This window comes from Scophthalmus maximus, chromosome 2, assembly GCF_022379125.1.
Source record: "Scophthalmus maximus strain ysfricsl-2021 chromosome 2, ASM2237912v1, whole genome shotgun sequence".
In the NCBI taxonomy this organism is placed as follows: Eukaryota; Metazoa; Chordata; class Actinopteri; order Pleuronectiformes; family Scophthalmidae; genus Scophthalmus; species Scophthalmus maximus.
This window is the reverse complement of record NC_061516.1, coordinates 16,180,590-16,200,434: the sequence shown is the minus strand read 5'-3', so window position 1 is coordinate 16,200,434 and position 19,845 is coordinate 16,180,590. Positions and strand designations below refer to the sequence as shown.

At 42.3% G+C, this 19,845-nt stretch overlaps 1 long non-coding RNA gene across 2 annotated transcripts in view; it reads left to right on the top strand.

Moving 5' to 3' along the window:
- Positions 1 to 361: 361 nt before the first annotated feature.
- LOC118301203 overlaps positions 362 to 19,845 on the top strand; it is a 27,273-nt gene continuing 7,789 nt past the window's right edge. For both annotated transcript variants that reach the window (XR_007030405.1, XR_004790247.2), the window contains exon 1: positions 362 to 814. This is a non-coding gene — a long non-coding RNA (uncharacterized LOC118301203). The remainder of the gene's footprint in view (positions 815 to 19,845) is intronic.

Genomic DNA, 19,845 nt, shown 5'->3' with positions numbered 1-19,845 from the left:
TATTTCATGCAGAGTTAAAAAGGGTACAATGCAATAAATACGTTTCAAACGAGACATATATAGTTATGGATCTCGTGTTTTATTGTGAAAGATCCATTGCAGTCAGAGGAAGTAGAGTGGAGTTTTATTGTTGAAGATCAATTAGTCAGAGGAAGTAGAGTGGAGTTTTATTGTGAAAGATGAATTGCAGATAGAGGAAGTAGAGTGGAGTTTTATTGTGAAAGACCAATTGCAGTCAGCGGAAGTAGAGTGGATTTTTATTGTGAAAGATCAATTGCAGTCAGCGGAAGTAGAGTTGAGTTTTATTGTGAAAGATCAATTGCAGTGAGAGGAGGTAGAGTGGAGTCAGTGGGGACACTTGACTAACTAAGTCACGGTGGAAATAAGTCCGTGAAAAAAAGTTTGTGCAAACAAATATCAAATATCCAAGTTCGTCACATGTACTGTTGTTCACATGTTTCTATTAGCTTCGCGTGTGTATTAGCTCATTAGCTTACGGTGTTCATTATTATTATTAGCACTCATTAGCAAAGTGAACGGACTCTTAGCCACCGCGTGGCTAACTCGGCTTGCTCCGAAGGCTTTAGCTCGTCGTTGTCGACGTGGAAACCTCGAGGGATTGCGAGACTGCCCAGTTAACGCTGAGAGCTTCCTCTGCTTCGCGGGAGAGACCACACGCCATCCCTGGACATCGGTCCGCCACCTTGATCTTCGTCACGGGAGACCTGAGGGACTGGTGACGTCATCAGCTGCCGAGGCCACGCGCCGTCTCCGGACACCTGCCTGCGTCTCGTTCTTCATCCGGGGGACCAAGGTAGCACACTTTTATTTTATTGCTCAGTTGAAAGTTTTGGGCCCCAAAAGCATCCGGTGTTCTGGTTTATATATGTGGGCTTGTGTGTGTGCTTGTTGAGTGCTGGCCCACTGAGGTTGTGGCGTATTTTCGAATTATAGGTAATCTGAAGGTTAAGTGTGTTGATAACCTGGTGGTTATTACCATTTAAGGGGAATTATTATCGTCATTCAAGTGGGCTGCATAAACATGTAGCTTTATGTCCATCATATTAATGTGAACAACATTAGACAAGGCTATATATATATATATATATATAGCCTTTATGGCTCCAGTAAGAAAGAAGTGAACTTCCCTCCGTTGCCCATTCTTCATCCTTGCTCGAGGCTCCAGTGGCTCCAGGCTACATCAGCTGATCCCAGTGGAACCCACCTGAATATCTAGGGCCAATCTGTGCGTTGTCAAATTGCGTCTTGGGTAATGCAGGTGCCGGGTTTTGTGACTGAATAAGAATGGAAATAATAATAAAAAACTTATCTGTGATTCTGCAGTATGAGCTGTGCTCGTTTAAATAATGTAACCACTGCCACTGACCTTTTTTTCACAAACTTGACAGGGACAAATCTGCACAAAAATTGTTTGTCAAGCTGTGTATTGTAGAAGAATGTTGTCTCTGGTAGCTGAAAATACATCCGACCCCTCTCATATCTTATTTGAAGAATATCAGCTTTTGCCATCAGGTAGAAGATTTAGAGCCCCAGAGCCTCGACTGAACGAACCGCAGAACCCATTTGTTCCTCAGTCTGTCAAACTGTAAACTCAAAGATTGATTTCTACGAAGGTGTGTGTACTGAGCACTTAATGCTAAAGGGGGTGACAATTTCAATTGCACAGTGGCCACTTATCCATAATGTGTGATGCTTTGTCCTTTGTTATTTGGTTGTTTGATTGAGTTAGCCATGATGCTAACGCTAGGAGCCAGAAAACGAAGTGGGAGCTAGGGCTGAACGATTTGGGGAAAATATCGAATCGCGATTTTTTTAGCAGATATTGCGATTCGATTTGCGATTATAATTAGAGCGCGCGCGCACACACACACACACACACACACACACACACACACACACTGACAGAGAGCGAGATGTGTTGAAGAGGAGAAGTGGAGAGAGCTCTCTCTCTGTTAGCAGTCTGTCTCTTTAACGAGGGAACAGTCGTGGTGTTCGTCACCTCACGGTGCCACGTGAGACATTTTCATACGGAGTAACAGTCTCAAACAACTCTCGTGTGGTTCTGTGTTCGTCACTACTGTCACTGACTTGTTGGCCATACACTCGTCATGTAGCCGCTGTGGCGCTGTGCCAAGCGCTGATACAGGTTGGTGGTGTTGCCCCATGAAGTAGCAACGATAGCACGGCACGTTCTGCACAACACCTGACACTGCGCAGCATCGTCCTTTTTAAAACCGACATGCTGCTCCTCTTGGAGATTAAAGTCTCCGCTGTATCAGTTTCCGACTGTTCTGTCGAGCTTGAGGCCATTGCGCAGCAGGTTAGTGCAGCGTGACTGATGATTGTTCTTGGAACCGAGTGCTCCATTCGCTCGCGTATCACGTGAACCGTGTAATCGTGTCCCTTGCGGTTAGAAAATCGCGTTTTATCATATCGCGATATTATCGCAAATGCAATTAATCGTTCAGCCCTAGTGGGAGCTTAAGTGAACATACTTCTTTCTTCTCCTCTGTTATCTCCAAAGTGGTGTTGATCGCTCCCTCAGGAGCTCTGAGGAAAAGTACCTGCGTCCTTACCGGCGTCTTGCTACTGCAGCGTCTTCACACCAGTGACCAAACAATGATACCACCTGCAACCACTAGGGGCAGGAAAGTTGTCCGTTTCCTCTTTAAGCAAAATCACAGACGTAAAGAGGATCATAACGTCCTGCATAATGATTGTCAATTTCGGTTGTTTACTCACAAATTGTATGGGGTTTTTTTTGGGGTGGGGGGGTGCTGTCTCTGTATTTGTTTGCTCATGGATACCCGACTCCTGTGTGAGAGGACAGACTGCAGCAAGTTTTGTAGGGACAATCACACACACACACATCCTCCCCCAGGTCTGGTGGGAGGATCCATTCCCTTCCAAACACACACCATTGCCTGAGGGGTAGAGTGACCGCTCAAGCAGTGCCTGCCTCAACACACACACACAAACACACACACACACACACACACACACACACACACACACTGAGGCACATTCACGTTATGCCGTTGCAATGTTCTAGGCGATTGATTAGAGAATACTGAACGTCAAAAAGACTGACCACTTATTAATGATTAGCAGCCAACCAAGCTGCATGAAAGATTTGCTGATCTCCAAGCAAAGGATGAATATATCTGTAGCTGCTGTACTTGAACACACTTACATTGTAATACTCTACCCGTATTCATCCATCATTTGTCAATGTCAAAGTCAGACTGCCTGGTCCTGCCGTGTATATTTTTTTTCATGAATTGTGAGTTAGTGGCCTTATTAGCCCTTAAATACAAAAAAACCCCAACCTACTGCAACACATCTTCCTTCTCCTTTCTCTGCCTCACGTCATCCTCACTGGCTTCTTCCTCTGGTTTTCCCAGTCTTTGCAGGCCTTGTGCCTGACACATTCCCCAGCTCTTTGACATGCTCCACTTCATGTTACGAGCATCACGTGCCACCTCGTTGGGTTTTGCGCTTGTGTGTGTATGTGTTTATACGTGTGTACCCTTCTAGAGTGCGTGAGGTGAGTTTCCTGCCGGAGGTAAGTGTGAAGAAAGGCGAGGAGAGAATGAACAAGGAGGGAGAGTTTATGCATTTAGCCCAAGTTTGTTAATAATTAATGTGTTACAGGTTTGCAAAATTGCCTCACACTCTCTCTGCTCAATCCTCCCCCTTTTCCTCTCTCCCTCTGGCTTCCTTCTCTCTCTATCACTCTGTCTTCTCTCTTCACCTCCCTAGTGGTGTGGACTACCTCACCCTCTTCATCTCAATCTGTCCCCAAACACAACGTTCTGTCTTGTGTTGCTGTGGGCTTTAAGGGAAAGAAGCAATGCTAATATTCTCATGGGGATGCAGGGAACATGCATCTAGCCAAGATGCCCACCATGACACCATCTTCCTGACCAACAGTGGAGGCAGGCCTGGTGACAGCGTGCTGCCATAACAACAGGGGGATGTCAAGCTCACAGCAAAATTTGGTACCACTGTCAGTGAAAATTAAGGTTCTTTCACTGGCTCACATATCTGCGCTGTAGACCCTCGCTGCTGCTGCTGCTGCTAAGTTGCTTGTAGCCTTCCAGTTAAATTTACACATGAAATAAAGCACTAATTTGACTCCATTGTAAAAGTCTGTCATTGCGACTAAATGAAAGACATTGTGGCCGTGTCTCTGCCTCTCCCTCCTCTCACCGCAGTGCCCGTCAGTATGCCAGCCGTCTAATGCTTCAGGGTGCTGGACTGCGCAGGTGGCAGGTGATACGGATTTCAATAAAAGGGATTATAGATGTGAGGACTGCAGAGAGGAAAAACAACACATTCATGTGCACGTTTGGGGCCTGGAAATATGCAGTATGCACATCAAAATTAGTATGGTGGAGTTAGATAATATATATTTTATTTGGTTTTATATTGAACTCATTCAAATGTAGTGGTGATTTACGGAATAGTAATCTGTAGAGGTCCTCACCTGGAAAAAAAAAACAGCAGTAGGATATGGTAAAAGTCTTCATACTCATGTGTTATTGGATTCACTGTGTTAAATGGTAATATTTACTCAACTGAACGAAATCTCAAAATGAAATTGCTGGATGAATCAATCAAAGGCGGCTGGTGAGTCATCAACATATAAAACATCAACTTTATTTATACATGCAAAAATATAAACAGGCTCTTAATTTTGAGTGTTCTTCTTTATGTACTTAGCAATCAGTTGAGAAATTCAAAAAATTGTATTTTTCATCTATTCACAACTTATATTATATTGGGCCATTATCTATTCTGCTGCAATTATGTTTGGACAAACATGTGACAGCAATTTAAATGAAGAGCCTCTAAAGCTTTCTCATATTCGAGACCCTTTGCAGTGTGCCCGTTGTCAGGTGCTGGACTTATGGGTCTCAGTAGGTGGACAGAGGACCACAGTGTGACCTGCTTGGGACAGCTGCTGACATAATGAGGCCAGTAAACAAGCATCTGTCTCCCCCACTGAAACGTAGACCCACTCAGGCCGGGCCATTTCTCTTCCCTTCTCACTCATTGACAGCGTAGAGCCGGGATGCTGCAAATGGTCAAACTGCTGACCATAAAAATACAGAAACCTCTATAAGATTATGGACATAATATAGCGGTTAAAGGGGCCTTGCTGGCATTTGCACCCCTCTCCTTATGGTTAAGCAGATGTGGATCTTTGAGATGTTTTTATTTTCTCTTTTTTCCCCACACAGATCTTCTCCATATGCATATGATTACATTCAGCGCATTTCCACCTGGATCTACTGATGTTGGTCATGAATACAGTTGTTGAAAATAAAACTGTCTTCTTTAGATGTTTAAAGCAACAAAATGTAGGAATTGCTCTTGGTCCCCCTACAGGTGGGAGGAGATATTTAGCGTTATCTTAAATACAAGTCGCGGGTTGAGCCTCCTCATGCTCAGCGTGTTGAGACAAGCTGACAGAAAAGGAATTGGCAAACTCAGAGAAGCCAAAGGACCACGTTGAATGATGAGGTAGATTAAGGATGAAGGATCTTACACAGATATGATGCATTGTTTTATTTGTTAGCGACATCCAAGATGAAAACTAACATAACAAAAAGAATGACATATAGCCTTTGTTTGCTGAGCAGTTGGATGTGTAGGAACTCGATGTTGTTGGTGTAATACAATGTCATGCATGCATGCTAAGATTTTCAAGATTCAAACTCCAAGGCTTATTTGTGGTGACTTGTACAAAGATCGACTAAACATTTTGGTTGAATTTCAGATAAAGATTAATTTGCTGGGTAGATTAGATTTGGCATCTGGGAAAAAATAGGATAGTTGGTGAGTGAAGGGAAGGAGAACAGTTGAGTCTTTTCCTGTAGTGTGCGTCATTGTTGGCAACCTGACTCTCCAGTCTGATTTCCTTGTTAAGCTGGCTTTTGGCTTGGTGGCATTCTCCTCTTCTGAGGCCCTGCTCCATGGTATTTATGGAGTTGTCCTCTTTGGATGTTATCAATCATCATCAAATATTATAGATTTTAAATCTTGCCTCACTAGATTGACAGGCAACTGTTCTTGCTTGTTGTCTCATTATTCATCCAAGATGCCGTTGCCTATGGAAGTTCTAAATATCGATTATGGAACATTTTTTCCATTGAATTTAATATTTAGCTTATAGTAATGAATCAGTATGACACTTATTTGTGAGCTCCTCGTAGAGAGGCAAGTGGAATAAAAGATTTAGACTTAGACAAGTGCAAATTTATAAATGTGCTGTATACAAAGAATTCTAGGGGTTGTGGAGGTGAATTTTGGGAAGGTGATGCGTGTTTTGCGAACACACCAAAATAGGTAGCGACGCTGCTGTTCAGTGCTGCAGAGAGAAGGTCATTCCAGCATTTGGGAGGCAGGGGAAAAGAGTCGGGCCGGGTGGAGTGTTGATCAGATGAGGAAGGGCCAAGCAAGAGAGGGAAGCAGAGCATGGAGTACGAGCAGCGCGCAGGGCTGGAGTATCGCCTGAAGGTATGGGGGTGCGGCTCCCTCAGCAGCGCTGTCTGCCTGCACCAGGGTTTACAATCCATTACCAACAGCCACAGAAAGTGGATGGAGCGGTGCATAGTCATCGACAACACAGCGGGCAGGAAGGTCTGTTGAGTTTTAACCAAAACACAGCTACGCCTTTGCTGCTAAAATCATTTATGTGTGCAGATAAGAAATCTGAATGTCTCTTCACATGCAGTGCGGTTATTCTCTTTGTTTGGCACTGATGGAAAATATCACGCTTTAGATTTTTCTTTTAAATTTCATGAATTTAATGAAAATCTATCATATTAATTGCCGAGCCTTTTGTCCTCTTGTCGGCTGCACATTGCAAATAAGGCTTTAAACTGCATGAGGCCCTTGCTCCAGCAGAATGAATGAAGTGCTCCTCACAAAATCACTCTTATGATAGTCTTTTGTACTTTCATCAGCACTTCAATTGCTAATAAACACAGCAAGGAGTGTGTGATTGGGCAAGGAAGTCTTCTTTCATTTCGAGTGCCACACTCGTGCAGTCCCACACACTTTCAGTGAACAATTTAGTCAACTTTAAAATTACTAAAATGATATGACCACTTCTGCATTTGCACAAAAGTGGATAAATACTTTGATAAAATACAGTGTCCACTGAAGGAACAAAATATTTATCAACCTTCTATTCTGTCTTTTTAATGCCCATGAAGGCTTATAAATATAAATGTAGCTGAAGATTACTATTAATAGAAAGGGTTTGTTAAAACTCTTTCACCAAGAAAAGGATGATGAATTACTAAGAGGTGTGTGTACTTGCTGTTACGTCTACTTAGCAGTTTCTTTATGTACTCTTTCCACTGGTATGTGCACTAAATGATACTTTATACAACAAATTTTAGTACAACTGTTAACAATACTAGCTCCTCTTTTTCTCCGTAACTATATTATTTGGTACAGATATTGTGATAATCACTGCATAGATAATCGGTTTAACAGAAATGTTACATTTCTACCATGTAGGTGGTAATTAGTTTTCAGTTCCGGTTTTGTACATGTCATTGTTGTTGTGATCGTTCGCTACTTTTAGTGTGGACTTTAAAAAAGTTTGTTTGCATTGGAGTCAGAGTGTCTATCCAAAGTTCTACGGTTAAGAAGATGATATTGATAGTCTTTGTCCCGTGTGATCCTTCCTCCTGCAAATTTACGTTCCTATCCCTTGTTGGCAGATTTCAACAATATCTTTAGTTGGGTGAATAACGTTGATAATATCACTTATCATACGATGTCATATGATGGGTAATGAATTTCTAATCAATATAAGCCTTAGATTCTCTCTAGCCCTATTATAGGCAGAGGCATTTTGTAAAATATGTTTTTACGATCATATCTCTGTCTTATGTATTGTTGAGTTATTTTGTACACACACCTACACACACGTGAAAGCAATACACTTATTTTTGTCTTTTGTCTGTTTTATTTTAATCTCACATAAACCATCCACCTGCCATAAATAGTTTCGAGCACCAGAGCTGCGGCTGAAAGTGGACACCAACAAACACAAGCTCTGTACTCCAGTTTGAATTACGGGGGCAGAACAGGGTCAGGCTATTAAGGAAATTAATTAGCCTTTTTTAAATTGAACTATATATTTGTCACCTGACGGATTTAAATTTTAAATCAGTTACATATCTAATCACCCAACATTTCAGCAGGTCCTGGTGGGCTTTGTGAAAGCCACAAACTGGTTGGTGAAGACAAAGTACCTAGAGAGTTTTATTCGTTATGGTGTTTTCATATTGTTGACAGAAAAATATCACTGAACCTGCGCTGGAGTAGAGTTCAAACACCGGGTTACATTAAACACAATGGTGAGTGAAAAGTATGTGTGGTGCATCTGCGGCTTGCAATACAATCTCTGACACATGGATATTGATTTAGAAAAATTTATATTAAATAATACTATTAACAACTCACTAGTTGGAGGTGTGTGTGTTGGGCGGGTAACAGCAGCGAGAGTTGGGTTAGAAGAGCTTGAGGCAATCTCAAGGTGCTTTCTTAAAAAAAGTTGTGACAGTTTGAACCATCACCATACACACCAACAATCCTCTGTACCGCAGGGATCTCTCTTTTTATTCAAAATCCGAGCTACTCGTCTAACTGACTGGGGAAAATAAATATTTGGACCTCAATGAGTTTGCATCATTCAGGTGCAATAGGCTGTGCCTTTTACTGCAACTGATTTTGTCAGAAAATGCAGAGTCACCATTGATGCCTCGTTAATATCAGTAAGCTACACTGGTTTAAAGTAGCATCAGATTTGAAGTCATGCTCACAATTACATTGCCAACATGCAGGACAATTTGAAATTAAGACATATGGATGTTGGTGAAAAGGTAAAGCAAACACCAAAGTCAGTTGGATTCATCCTTTGGGGACCATGAATGTCTGTGCAAATTTTCATGACAATCCATTCAATAGTTTATTTATTTCAGTCTGGATCAGAAGGGTTTATCAACAGACCAACACTGCCATCCCCAGAGCCACACCGCTAAGCATCATGATCCTACTGTGCCCGCTGATCTTGTTCTTGTTATCAAAATGACACAAGCTTTGTTTTTAGCAAACAAGGCACTAAAAGCCCCAAATAGCCATGGGATGCTAGTTTTACACCTCAGCTGCAATTATAGTGTCCACCCCCAATCAAAAAACCCTTATAGTTCTTTCTTCAGTTTTCAGAGTGAGAGTTGCATATATGCCAGGAGACAGTGATAGATGGAAAGCAGTGTTTTCCCACTTGACTTAGACCCTGGAAAAATAATTAAGAAAGAACGAGAGAGGAAACAAGATGAACAGAGTAAAGAATGATAAAACAATACACTGTACATAAAATGGATGTAGACTCAGGGTCCGGAAAGTGAAACCAATGCGCAATAGCCTGAAATATGTATTCTTTCAAATGACCAGCAGAGGGCGACTCCACTGGTTGCAAAAATAAGTCGGTTTATGTAAAAATCTATGAGAAAATGACTCCTCACTTGATTTATAATGTCAGTAAACATTCTTCTGAGGAGTTTATGGTCTGTCGCTAGTTTCAAATCATCTTTAATACAGCACGATGTTCATTTAGATTGAAATAGATGATAACACACGGTATGCATTGGGGCATGAATACCTAGTCCAATGGGTGCAGGCTGCAGGTAGACGTGCACAGTCAGAAACGTCCCTCACTCCTCACAAATATAGTTGTGAATGTAGTTCTGTTTAAAAAATCAAAGTTTGGCCAAAATGAAAAACTCAAGGCTTTAAAGCGGCAGCTCACAAACCAATGGGTGACGTTACGGTGGGTTGCCACTTGGATAAAACCTGGTTGGGGACAAAGGGGGGCATCTCTGCATAGTTGACTATCTTTGTCAATGGGGATCTTAATTTAACAGGGGGCACCGGTGACTGAACCACTGGAGCGCAAACAGTGAGGACGTGGCGAATCTTCTGACCAGCCACCCCCTCTCCCTCCATCTCTGCAGACAGTCTGTCTGCCTGACTGCTTGACCTCAAGCCACAATGCAGACCTAGCACCACCGTGGACCAAGCACACTGCGACACACACTCACAGTGCAGAGGCATCAATTGCTCAGTTAATCTCATCTGACGAAAGATGGGAAAACTGCTGAATAAAAGTTCTCTTAGCCACCCGTTACTGTAGCTGCTGCCAGTTGACACTGATAACTGTTGTGTTCTGACTACTAAGGTGTGCAGAGTAGATATTTGGCATGTACACAAGGTCTGGCTGGCTTAGGAATATCATATCTTACAAGTTAATATAGACAGGTAGGTGTTGCTAATGAAGTATATGAGCAGAATTGTTTGCGATGGTTCAACAAATTCAGCAAATGATAAGTGCAGTAGCAGCTTGCAATGCAAAATGACTCCTTAAATAGACATCTTCACTGCAAAGTGGGCATTGGATATATGTTGCACTGCTCTTTTTCAGTTGGCCAACTCACATGTTACAGTCTTAATGTGTTAAGGTACAGAAGGTATATTTGTCAAAGCTTTGACTGTTTCATCCTCTGATAGAATACGCTAGGCTTAGAGCTACACTGATGCTGGAGTGACAGAAAAAGGTTTTCCCTAAACCCCCTCAGATTTAAAACAAATACCGGCTATAACCAACTATATATTTTATCGCATCATATATCTTAAGTTATACATTTATAAGAAAACTCTTGAATATACAAAATGACGGAAACCATCTTTGGATTGGATTGTCCCATCTGCCAACATGAAGGAGGTGGGGTTTATGAGCAGGGAGCGATCCAGATGTTTTGGCTTCACTTTTGGGGAGCTGTCATGTCGTCCATCTTTATATACAGTCTATATCTTATACAGTGTGGGAAAAATGTAAACACAGTTAATGTGGGGTTTATAATAGAAGCATCATTATGTCGGATCACGTTAAATATATCTGGCTTGCGTTGAGCTGGTACTGTACATAATGTAGGAGATTGTTGGAATTGTTGTACCTATTCATTAAGTCATTGATGACAGCTGGTGCCATAATATATTGTAATATTTTGCTTTGGTGGTGTCTGCACCAGTGAAGTCCATAAATGACCGATTTAGAACAAATATCGGTCTCTTAAACAAAAGAAATGTATATGTTGAGTCAATTGATTAAAGTTCATTCAAGCTAGTTAATACAATCGAAGAACAGTAAAACAGTTGGCATGCAGGAACACAAGGGATATGGTTCACAAGGATCAGCTTGCCTGATACATCCCCGTGATGGTAACTGTTGGAGAAGTGATTTATAAATAAACACAAATCAATACTGATGTCTTCTCACGTCCAGACAAAAAAAAGAGTGCTGTGTACCATGCATCTCTGCCAACAAGTCTTGACAGTGTCTAGGGGTTAAGAGTAGAGGTCCATGGATTACATCACCTCACCACATAAAACAGAGAGAGGAGTTTTCCAAGGTCTTATTGCTTTACCAGCTGTTTTTTCTGTTGTTTTGTTTTTTTCATCAGTGCACCTTGTGTTCAAAACTGTTAACTATACATCATACAGACTAATCTGAGAAACACCCATGTGCTACAGGGCCGGTGAATAAAAACCTGAGCAGCAGAAAGAAATGATAAGTTGCACCTGAACCTGAACTCACAAAACCTGAACTTAGTTGTGTTCCTTAAAGAACTAAAACTGTACATTGAATCAAAATTTTTCTACATAATACAGTGTCTCAGCGGTGAATACATGTTAAATATGAACATAAATGACAATAACTTGCAGTACCTAACGGTTTATTACAGCAATGCCAAAGCTTACTAGTTTCTATATTTTCCCTGCAAGTTCATTTTTTTGACACATATGCGTTATACTGTATTTGTGTGTGTATGTGTGTGTGTTTAAAACCATTTTGCCATTCAGGGGTGGAGTATAAAAAGGTGCTGCTGCTCTGGTAATAAGGGAGCTAAAAGATGGAACGGAGGAAGAGCGGTGGGGATGTGTGGTGATGGGGGGTGGCAGAGCGTGAGGCTGCGTCAAAGCTATGATTAGCGCCGACCACCCTACGCTCTTATTGATTGGCACTGTGGAGACACTGGGCTGCCTTCCACCACACTCTAATGAGAAGCCCTGACCTCCACTAGTCAGCAAGGTCACCAAGGCCTACTGTAATTGCACTTTCTCTAATGGCGTCAGTCACGCATGCACTCCAACCCCAGAAATGACAATTACCATAATGTCATTGGGCTCCACAGGGGCCTTCAAATCATCCGTCACTTTGGGAGAGGTGATGTTAGTCGGCTGATGCGAGAGATTCAAAGTGTGCGCAACACAATATTTGATTATGATATTTTCTATAAACTGAAACCCGTTTCAGTTGCTGCAAGCGATTCAAATATTTTTATAGTGTTTTCTGTATTGGATATTCACCTGTACATATTCAGCATATTCAAAAAACACATTTTCAACTTTATTTTCTATGATCTATTTGTGTATTTCCATGATTTATCCTTGGTTTGCGTATTTTATTTGTTTTTCATCCCTCTTCAGCTTCATTATTTTTGTCACAACATGAAAGAAGTGGAGGGATTTAGACCATTTTTTATCACTTGAGTTTGTCTTTTCATTCGGGATATACAGCTGTTGAATGTCATCCTCTGCCCACGCAGTAGTAAAATATTTTTTTAACAATTTTCACAACAACCATATTTTAGTAATATTGGCAAAAAAAAAAACAGCCCCACTAATGTCTAAATTAGCTACCATCAAAGGATGTAATGGATGTTTCGCTGTGGTGCCCAGACGGAGTGAAATTTTAACTAATGTGTGCAATTTGATGCTCTTCTGACAAACTTTGACACCTACATTTTACCACCATGCTATTATATTCTTTACCATGAGTAAAGGTGCTGCTTCTGTGGCAAAGGTGAGGTCAGGAGGTGGAGGTATAGGGGCGGACAGATGTGATAATGACTGATTCTATTTAATGGGTCAGTGTCTGTTGGCTGTTCAGGAGAAAGAAAGGCAAAGGAGAAAGACGTGAAAGACTGTTAGAGCTATGTTTCTGTGCTACCAGCTAAACTGCCCTCAAGCCCTGTGACAAGACTTTTAACAGAGGTATCACAAAGTGCGTGCGTGCGTGATTTTGGTTGGTGTGAGGTTCTGATTTCAAAATTCAAAGTTAACACACGTACATGTGAGGATATTTTTAAATTGTGTGGACATGTTGGCCGGTCCGCACAAAGGTCCTCTTCAAAGAGCTGTTTGGGGGTGAAGACTAAGTTTTAAGGGTCCTCACAGATATGATACTGCTCAGTTAACAATGAATTACCAGTTTGATTTGGTCAAATAAATTATAAATTATATTTGAATGTTTTTAGTTACTCATTAATCTCGAAAAAAGTAAAAAGTCTTGCTTTTACTTTTCATAGAAAATCCTTAAAAACCAGCACTGATTGACTATCTAAACGAATATTGTGCAGTTGTAAATTTGAAAATTGGCAATTTTCATTGTTTTGCCAGAACTGAGGGTTGTACCACTGACAGTATAGATCAGAGAGGACGTCTTTCAGTTTGTATCTGTGACTCAGGATGCGTCAGAGTATAGGAGGTTTCTGTGAAATTGTGAAATATATCTGAGGTTATTTAGAAAATTTAAAAACAATAACATAACTCTATGTTGGTTACAAAGCAAAACTGGGGAACAAATAGGAACAAAAGAGACGATCTGGCCCCCAGTGAGAGGAACTCAGACACTTATGTTCCATACAACTCGGGAATCAAGACTTTCTGACCTGCTCCTGGAAAAAGTACAAAGGAACACCAATCGCAATCGGAGTTCCTACTCGTGAACCCGGGGCAAATCCATCTTCCATTGATTTCGTCACACAACAATGGTGACACCCAAGTTTACACTGTAAATTATTAACCATCAAATAAAAGGCAACGTAAAATATATTATCTTTCACAAGACAATATTTTTGTTCGGCTACCGGCCGGCGTAGCTCGCGGCTACCGGCCGGCGGAGCTCGCGGCTACCGGCCAGCGTAGCTCGCGGCTACCGGCCGGAGTAGCTCGCAGCTACCGGCCGGCGTAGCTAGACTCGCGTGCGGGATGTCGTTAACGTTCTATCGCCCAGCCCCTTGTGCTCTGTGTGTAATTATGGAGAACGTGTTCGCTGTGCCTCCCGGGTCTCTACGTCGTGTATGTGCCTTGTTACGTGCGACTGTTGTCATGGCAGCGCAACGCCGTAGTTGCGCAGCAGACCCGAGGAGGAGCGAGGCGGAGCTTTGCGGAACACGAAGGGAGGGGGGCGAGGAGTGAGCAGGAAAGCGCCATAGTCGACCATAGTCTCACAGGGCTGTTTATACAGAAAGAGGAGGGTGCTGTGTGGCTTGATCCTTGAGGTGTTTTGACATGGAATGGCAAAGACATGTAGTTCACACACCTGAAACCAATGTAACTTGTGTAAAAGGGGGCATAATATGGGCCCTTTAATAATGTTGCGGAGGGCCTTGCTTTTTCATGGATGATATTTAAGATTCAGCCTCATCACAGCAATTTCAGTCCCCAGAGAAAGGGGAAAGTGCTCGAGGCCTTAACAGAATGAATAGAATAACTATGGAGATTTACCACCCATTGTTTACTGGACCTTTCCTTCAACACACGTTAATAAGAGATTGTTTCTGCAAATTAAAACCAGAAACAATTGCAGACAGAGGCAGTGGGAGTGGTGCAGGACAGCTACACAAACACCGATCATCATCATCATCAGCAGCAGCAGCAGCACTGAATGTTTGAGCCACTCCGGGTTGAACAGACCGACTTATTATCAGTCTGATTGTAACTTGTGTGCAAATGTGTCAGCTGATAGCATGCATGACTGATTGTCCTGTGTGAGTGGCTGTAAGTTCCGTTATAGCTGGACTTTTTTAGACTTGCCCCATCTACAGGTGAATCAGGCTTCTTTATGTCGGATGAGTTCTTAGTCAGCTGAAGCCTTTATTATTATTGATTCATTAGAATAATGTTATCATTGAGGTTGACTGCAGAACTGCAGTGTTTAGTTGATGCACACTTCATACCAGCATTATTCCTAGTGTCACTCTGGCCTTTTTTTTGTTTTCAAATCATCAGACATTTCTGCAGACAATGCCTGATGACACATACCTGATGAGGGGCTACGGTTTAAGCTGTTTGCCAAAAAACATTCGCTCTGCCCCCTAGATTTATTGCTATGACTCTAATTTCAGCAGGTTCGTGTATTTAAGTGAGCGCTAGGGTCATAAAAAAATCAGGGAGGGAGAGAGAAAAAGTAAAAAAATAAATAAAATAAAAAATAAAAAGATGGCCTGGGTAGGTGGTAGCTAAATCAGTGAGAGCACAAAGAGGCAGGCGTCTGAGAGGTATTGACCCTCCATTGATCGTCAGAAGCTGCATGGTGGTATTGACCAGATGAGAGACCCGGGGAGGCAGCACACAGCTCCACCACTGAGAGAGAAAAAACACAGAAAAACAACCATATACACTGCCTACTCTGACCTTGTGGGTCGTCGCTGTCCTACAGCCCACGCCATTCAACCCCCACCTCACACACAGATGCGTGTGTGTGCGTGTGTGTGCTTGTGCGTGTGCGCATTGTGCGTGTGCGCATTGTGCGCGTGTGCGTGCGTGTGTGTGTGTGTGAGAGAGAGAGAGAGACCCCTACAGAGAATCATGCAGAAAGCTCTGCTTCATCTTACCGAGGCCATTTCCTACCGTGCCTCTTATGAAGCTTCACTGTAGTGCCTCTGCGCACACACACACACACACACCAAATAAATCCTTCCATATGTGGACTTGGACCTCAATTATTACTTAATACACATGCTTTCCCAATATAAACAATATTAGAAAAATAAAAGTTTTTATAATTTTCTAAAAGAAATAATAACATTTTTTTAAATTCAAAGATCCCTCTGTTTGACAACATGTGCCTCATCCATTAGTCCAGAGACCAATTGATTCTCATATAGTTCAATGGGCAGGAAGCGATTCTAAAGCAAAACACGTTTTGTAAAGATCAGCGATTATTTCCTCACCGTGCGTTAGCTGTGGCTTGTGTGCCCAGGCTCGGTAAATAGAGAACGAAAAAATGTAGCTGCAACTCCACCGTTTTGGTGTAGAGGTTAGCGCGTCAGACTCCCACACCGAGGACCCGGGTTCGCAGCCTAGCCATAGCAGCAAACTCACAACAACCAAAAAAGATAGAAACAAGCTTTCTCCTGTATCGCTTCCTGCCTCTTTAATGGTAAGAAAACATAACGGCAAAAGAGTTGGATCGTTGATCGCATCATAAGTGATCACGGATTTGGAGGGGTGTGGGGCAACGCAACGGCAGGGAGGGATGGTCAGACGGTGCATAAGATATTTTGCGACCAATGGCCTTGATGCCGGTCAATAAACGAGTATTATTTATATGTATACATAAATAAAGATGGGTATCAGCACCATGCAGCCATAGGAAACTGAGTTTGCAGCTCCAAATCCAAGAAAGTCGTCGGGTAAAAAGCAGGGGAGAGGAAGGGGGGTCATTAAAGTAAAACCCAGGAGCCGCATGGGAGGCAGAATTTTAAATGACTCCCCTTGTAGCAAGACCAGCCCAACAGAAGGACTAAACCTCTCTCCCTCTCCCTCTATCCATCTCGCTCTCTCCCTCGCAGAGATGCAATTAATTCGGATAGAGCGTGCCAAGTGTGCAGAGATAGAGCGAGCGGGATGCGCCCTCACACATGCTGGAGGGAGGACAGTTTCGCATTCCCCAGAACACATACAGATTTGGGGCTTTCGGTCTGGCACATCGTGACCAAACTTCATCACATCATTTCCACCTTGACTCGCAATTTTTTTTTTCAGAAGGGGCTCAATCTTTTAGAGGCACTGAGGGGAAAAAAAAGGAATGTGTCTTCCACCTGCACTGCTGCAGTGACACCACCCAAACTTTTTACATCAACCACACAGACCTCACAGATCAGTGGTTTTATAAATGACTGCACTAACCTAGATGTTTAAACTGGTTGACAATATGGGTGGTAACATTTGTGTTTTTTTGTAAACCTCATGGAGAACACAGTTACCCAGCTGTTGCTGTTTTCTCAAGGCCAGATTTAGGGGGCTGCATGTGGGAGAGCCAGGGGTTGGGGAAGGTGCGTTGGAGTGTGAGTCATGTCATGGTACACAAAGCACGTACCATGCAAAATGCAGGAGGGAGTGTAGCTCAGGGCCAGGGAGGCCATCGATACCAGGGAAATTGATCGTAATCAACCAAGTTACAGAGACTGAGCAGGGATTGGCCAATGACCTTCTCTCCCCGCTTCTCCTCCTCCCACCTCCTCCTCCTCTTCCCTTTCCCTTGTCTTCTTCCTCCATCTCACACTGTGTTTCCTGATCCAGACCAAAGAGAAAATTTGTGCTCACAAATTAAAAACAGACCTCATAAACATACAGTGACAGACTTGTATGCTCTGCTCATCCAGTCACACAAACAATTCTGAATAATAATTTTTTGAAGCTTTATAACTTTATATTGCAAATGATAGAATTATCCTTTGTCATATCCTCTCTGTATAAGTCTGTTTAATCAAACAAGTCAAAATGAAATTGCACAGGACGGAAAACATCGGTTTGCTTCTTCTTTGCTGTGCATGGCTCCACTGTAATTTCTCATTTGAAGACTGGGGCATACCTAGCAGTGCAGCTGCACTGTTAAAAAAGCTCGCCCAATTATAGCATAACACCTAGCCTTATGGTTTCCATGGCTGCATGATGCATTTTCCCGTGGGACGCACCGTGGAGAAACGAGCGTCTTATCAACCATCACCCTGGTAATAACACTCCCCCGAGCCTTTGCCGCATGTGTCAGACCTTAACGAGAACCCTGGGTGAAATCTCTCTCCCAGTCCAGCCACAGCCATTGATTTGGACTTAATCTGTTCCTACGTGTCCGCGTGCGTGTGTGTGTTTGTGTGTGTGCGTGTGTTTGCGCGTGTGGGAGAGAGAGAGAGAGAGAGAGAGAAAGAAGGGGAGAGTATGTGTCTTTGTCTCTTCGGAAGTCTATGTGTTTATGTTTGTGTATAATTTAGTGCATGAGTGAATTTCAAACCTCGTTCCTTGTTCAGTTCGTGTGTGCGTGCGTGCGTGCGTGCGTGCGTGCGTGCGTGCGTGCGTGCGTGCGTGCGTTGTTGTTTTTGTTCCACGTAAACACCTCCCCTCGGCACACTCAAAGAAACATCCATACAGTGCATAAGATACTGGCCTTTGTGGACCTTTATGGTTGACTTACAGGAACAATATTATACAAGCTCTTCGTTCGTTCGCGAGTTCATTTTCTGCGATGAATAACAAATGAGTCACGCTTGCCTTGTAAGCTTCAAATCTGTTTGCGGAGAACATTACCTACACGAGAAGACACTTCAACACTTGTGTGGTTGAAAATGATTCATTGATATTTATTAGGTTTTAGCGCAGACTCAGGGGCCATGGCTCATTTAACCAAGGTTGGCCGGAGATGTTGGCAGTGTGCCTTGCAGGAGGGCCTCTCGGCCCGCATACAAACAAATGGTTATTAAAACCAGCCATTGAGCTTTGAGCCCTCTTCAGTGACCGCCTTGTCCTGCTGGTTGACCTAAGGCGGTCAGGTGTTTGATATACATGCTTCCAAGCCTGGTATATTAGCATTTTCATAATTGAGGGATTTCACCACATCTTTATGAGGTACGATTCAAATTGTGATGGGCCGTGTATTAACTGAAATGACCAAAAACATGTGATTGCTAATCACAATGGGTAACATGTCTAGTCTGTTTTTGTCTGACATGATTGAAGCATGTCCTTATTGGACAGGCAGAGCAGAGCCGTTTTGAGGGGTCATACTCTCCATTAACCTTCTTAATTGCAAAAGCTTAGTAAGTTTCAGTGTTAATTATTATGTTAACAATGAGAGTAATTAACCTGGTTGTTTTGATTGCATCAGATGTTCAAATAGAGACCAGATTATGTTTCACTCAGTGTGACACAGGTTTAAGGAAAAGAAAAAACGCACTAAATGGCTTAAAGGCCCCCCTGAGCAAGGTCACTAGTAAATTGTGCTGATCCTCTGTAATTTTCCTTCTGATGAACATGCCCTCAGACATCCCTAAAGCACTAATGGTTATCAATAATATATTCAAACAGCAGAAACTGAAGGTGAGAGAGATCTGCCAACAATTAATCTGCCAGGAACTTTTATTTCACTTATCAATTTGTATTGATTTTAAGATATAACAGGCTGCCTTTAAGTATTTTTGCTTTGTATATGACTCAATTGTGTTGCGTTACAAAGGAACAGCGTTGACAAAAGTATTGATGGTCGCAGCAATTATCTGCAGTATCATATAATCATAGAAAGCCATGAACCTGTTAATAAAGTTACCTTTTCCAGATAATATAAAATGCCATGTTTAAAATCATTCACTGTGGATCGTGCTTTGATTCAACCCCTTTTGAACATGTATTTCATTGTTAGAGCCATATTATAGAATAAACGTGGATCTTTTTCCTGCTGAAAATCAGGCTGGAGGAAAAGTCAATTATATGTTGAATGTATTGAAGGTTTGAAAGGAAGTATTCAGCTCCTCGCAGAAATAATTTCAGCGTAACAGGCATCACTGAGCGATTTTTGTTTTCTAACAGTAAATAGATCCCACTCGGAACAAGAGAAAATACTGAAAGTGAACAACCCTCCACTTAATACAGATTGTCACAGCCTCATATTTTAATGGTGTT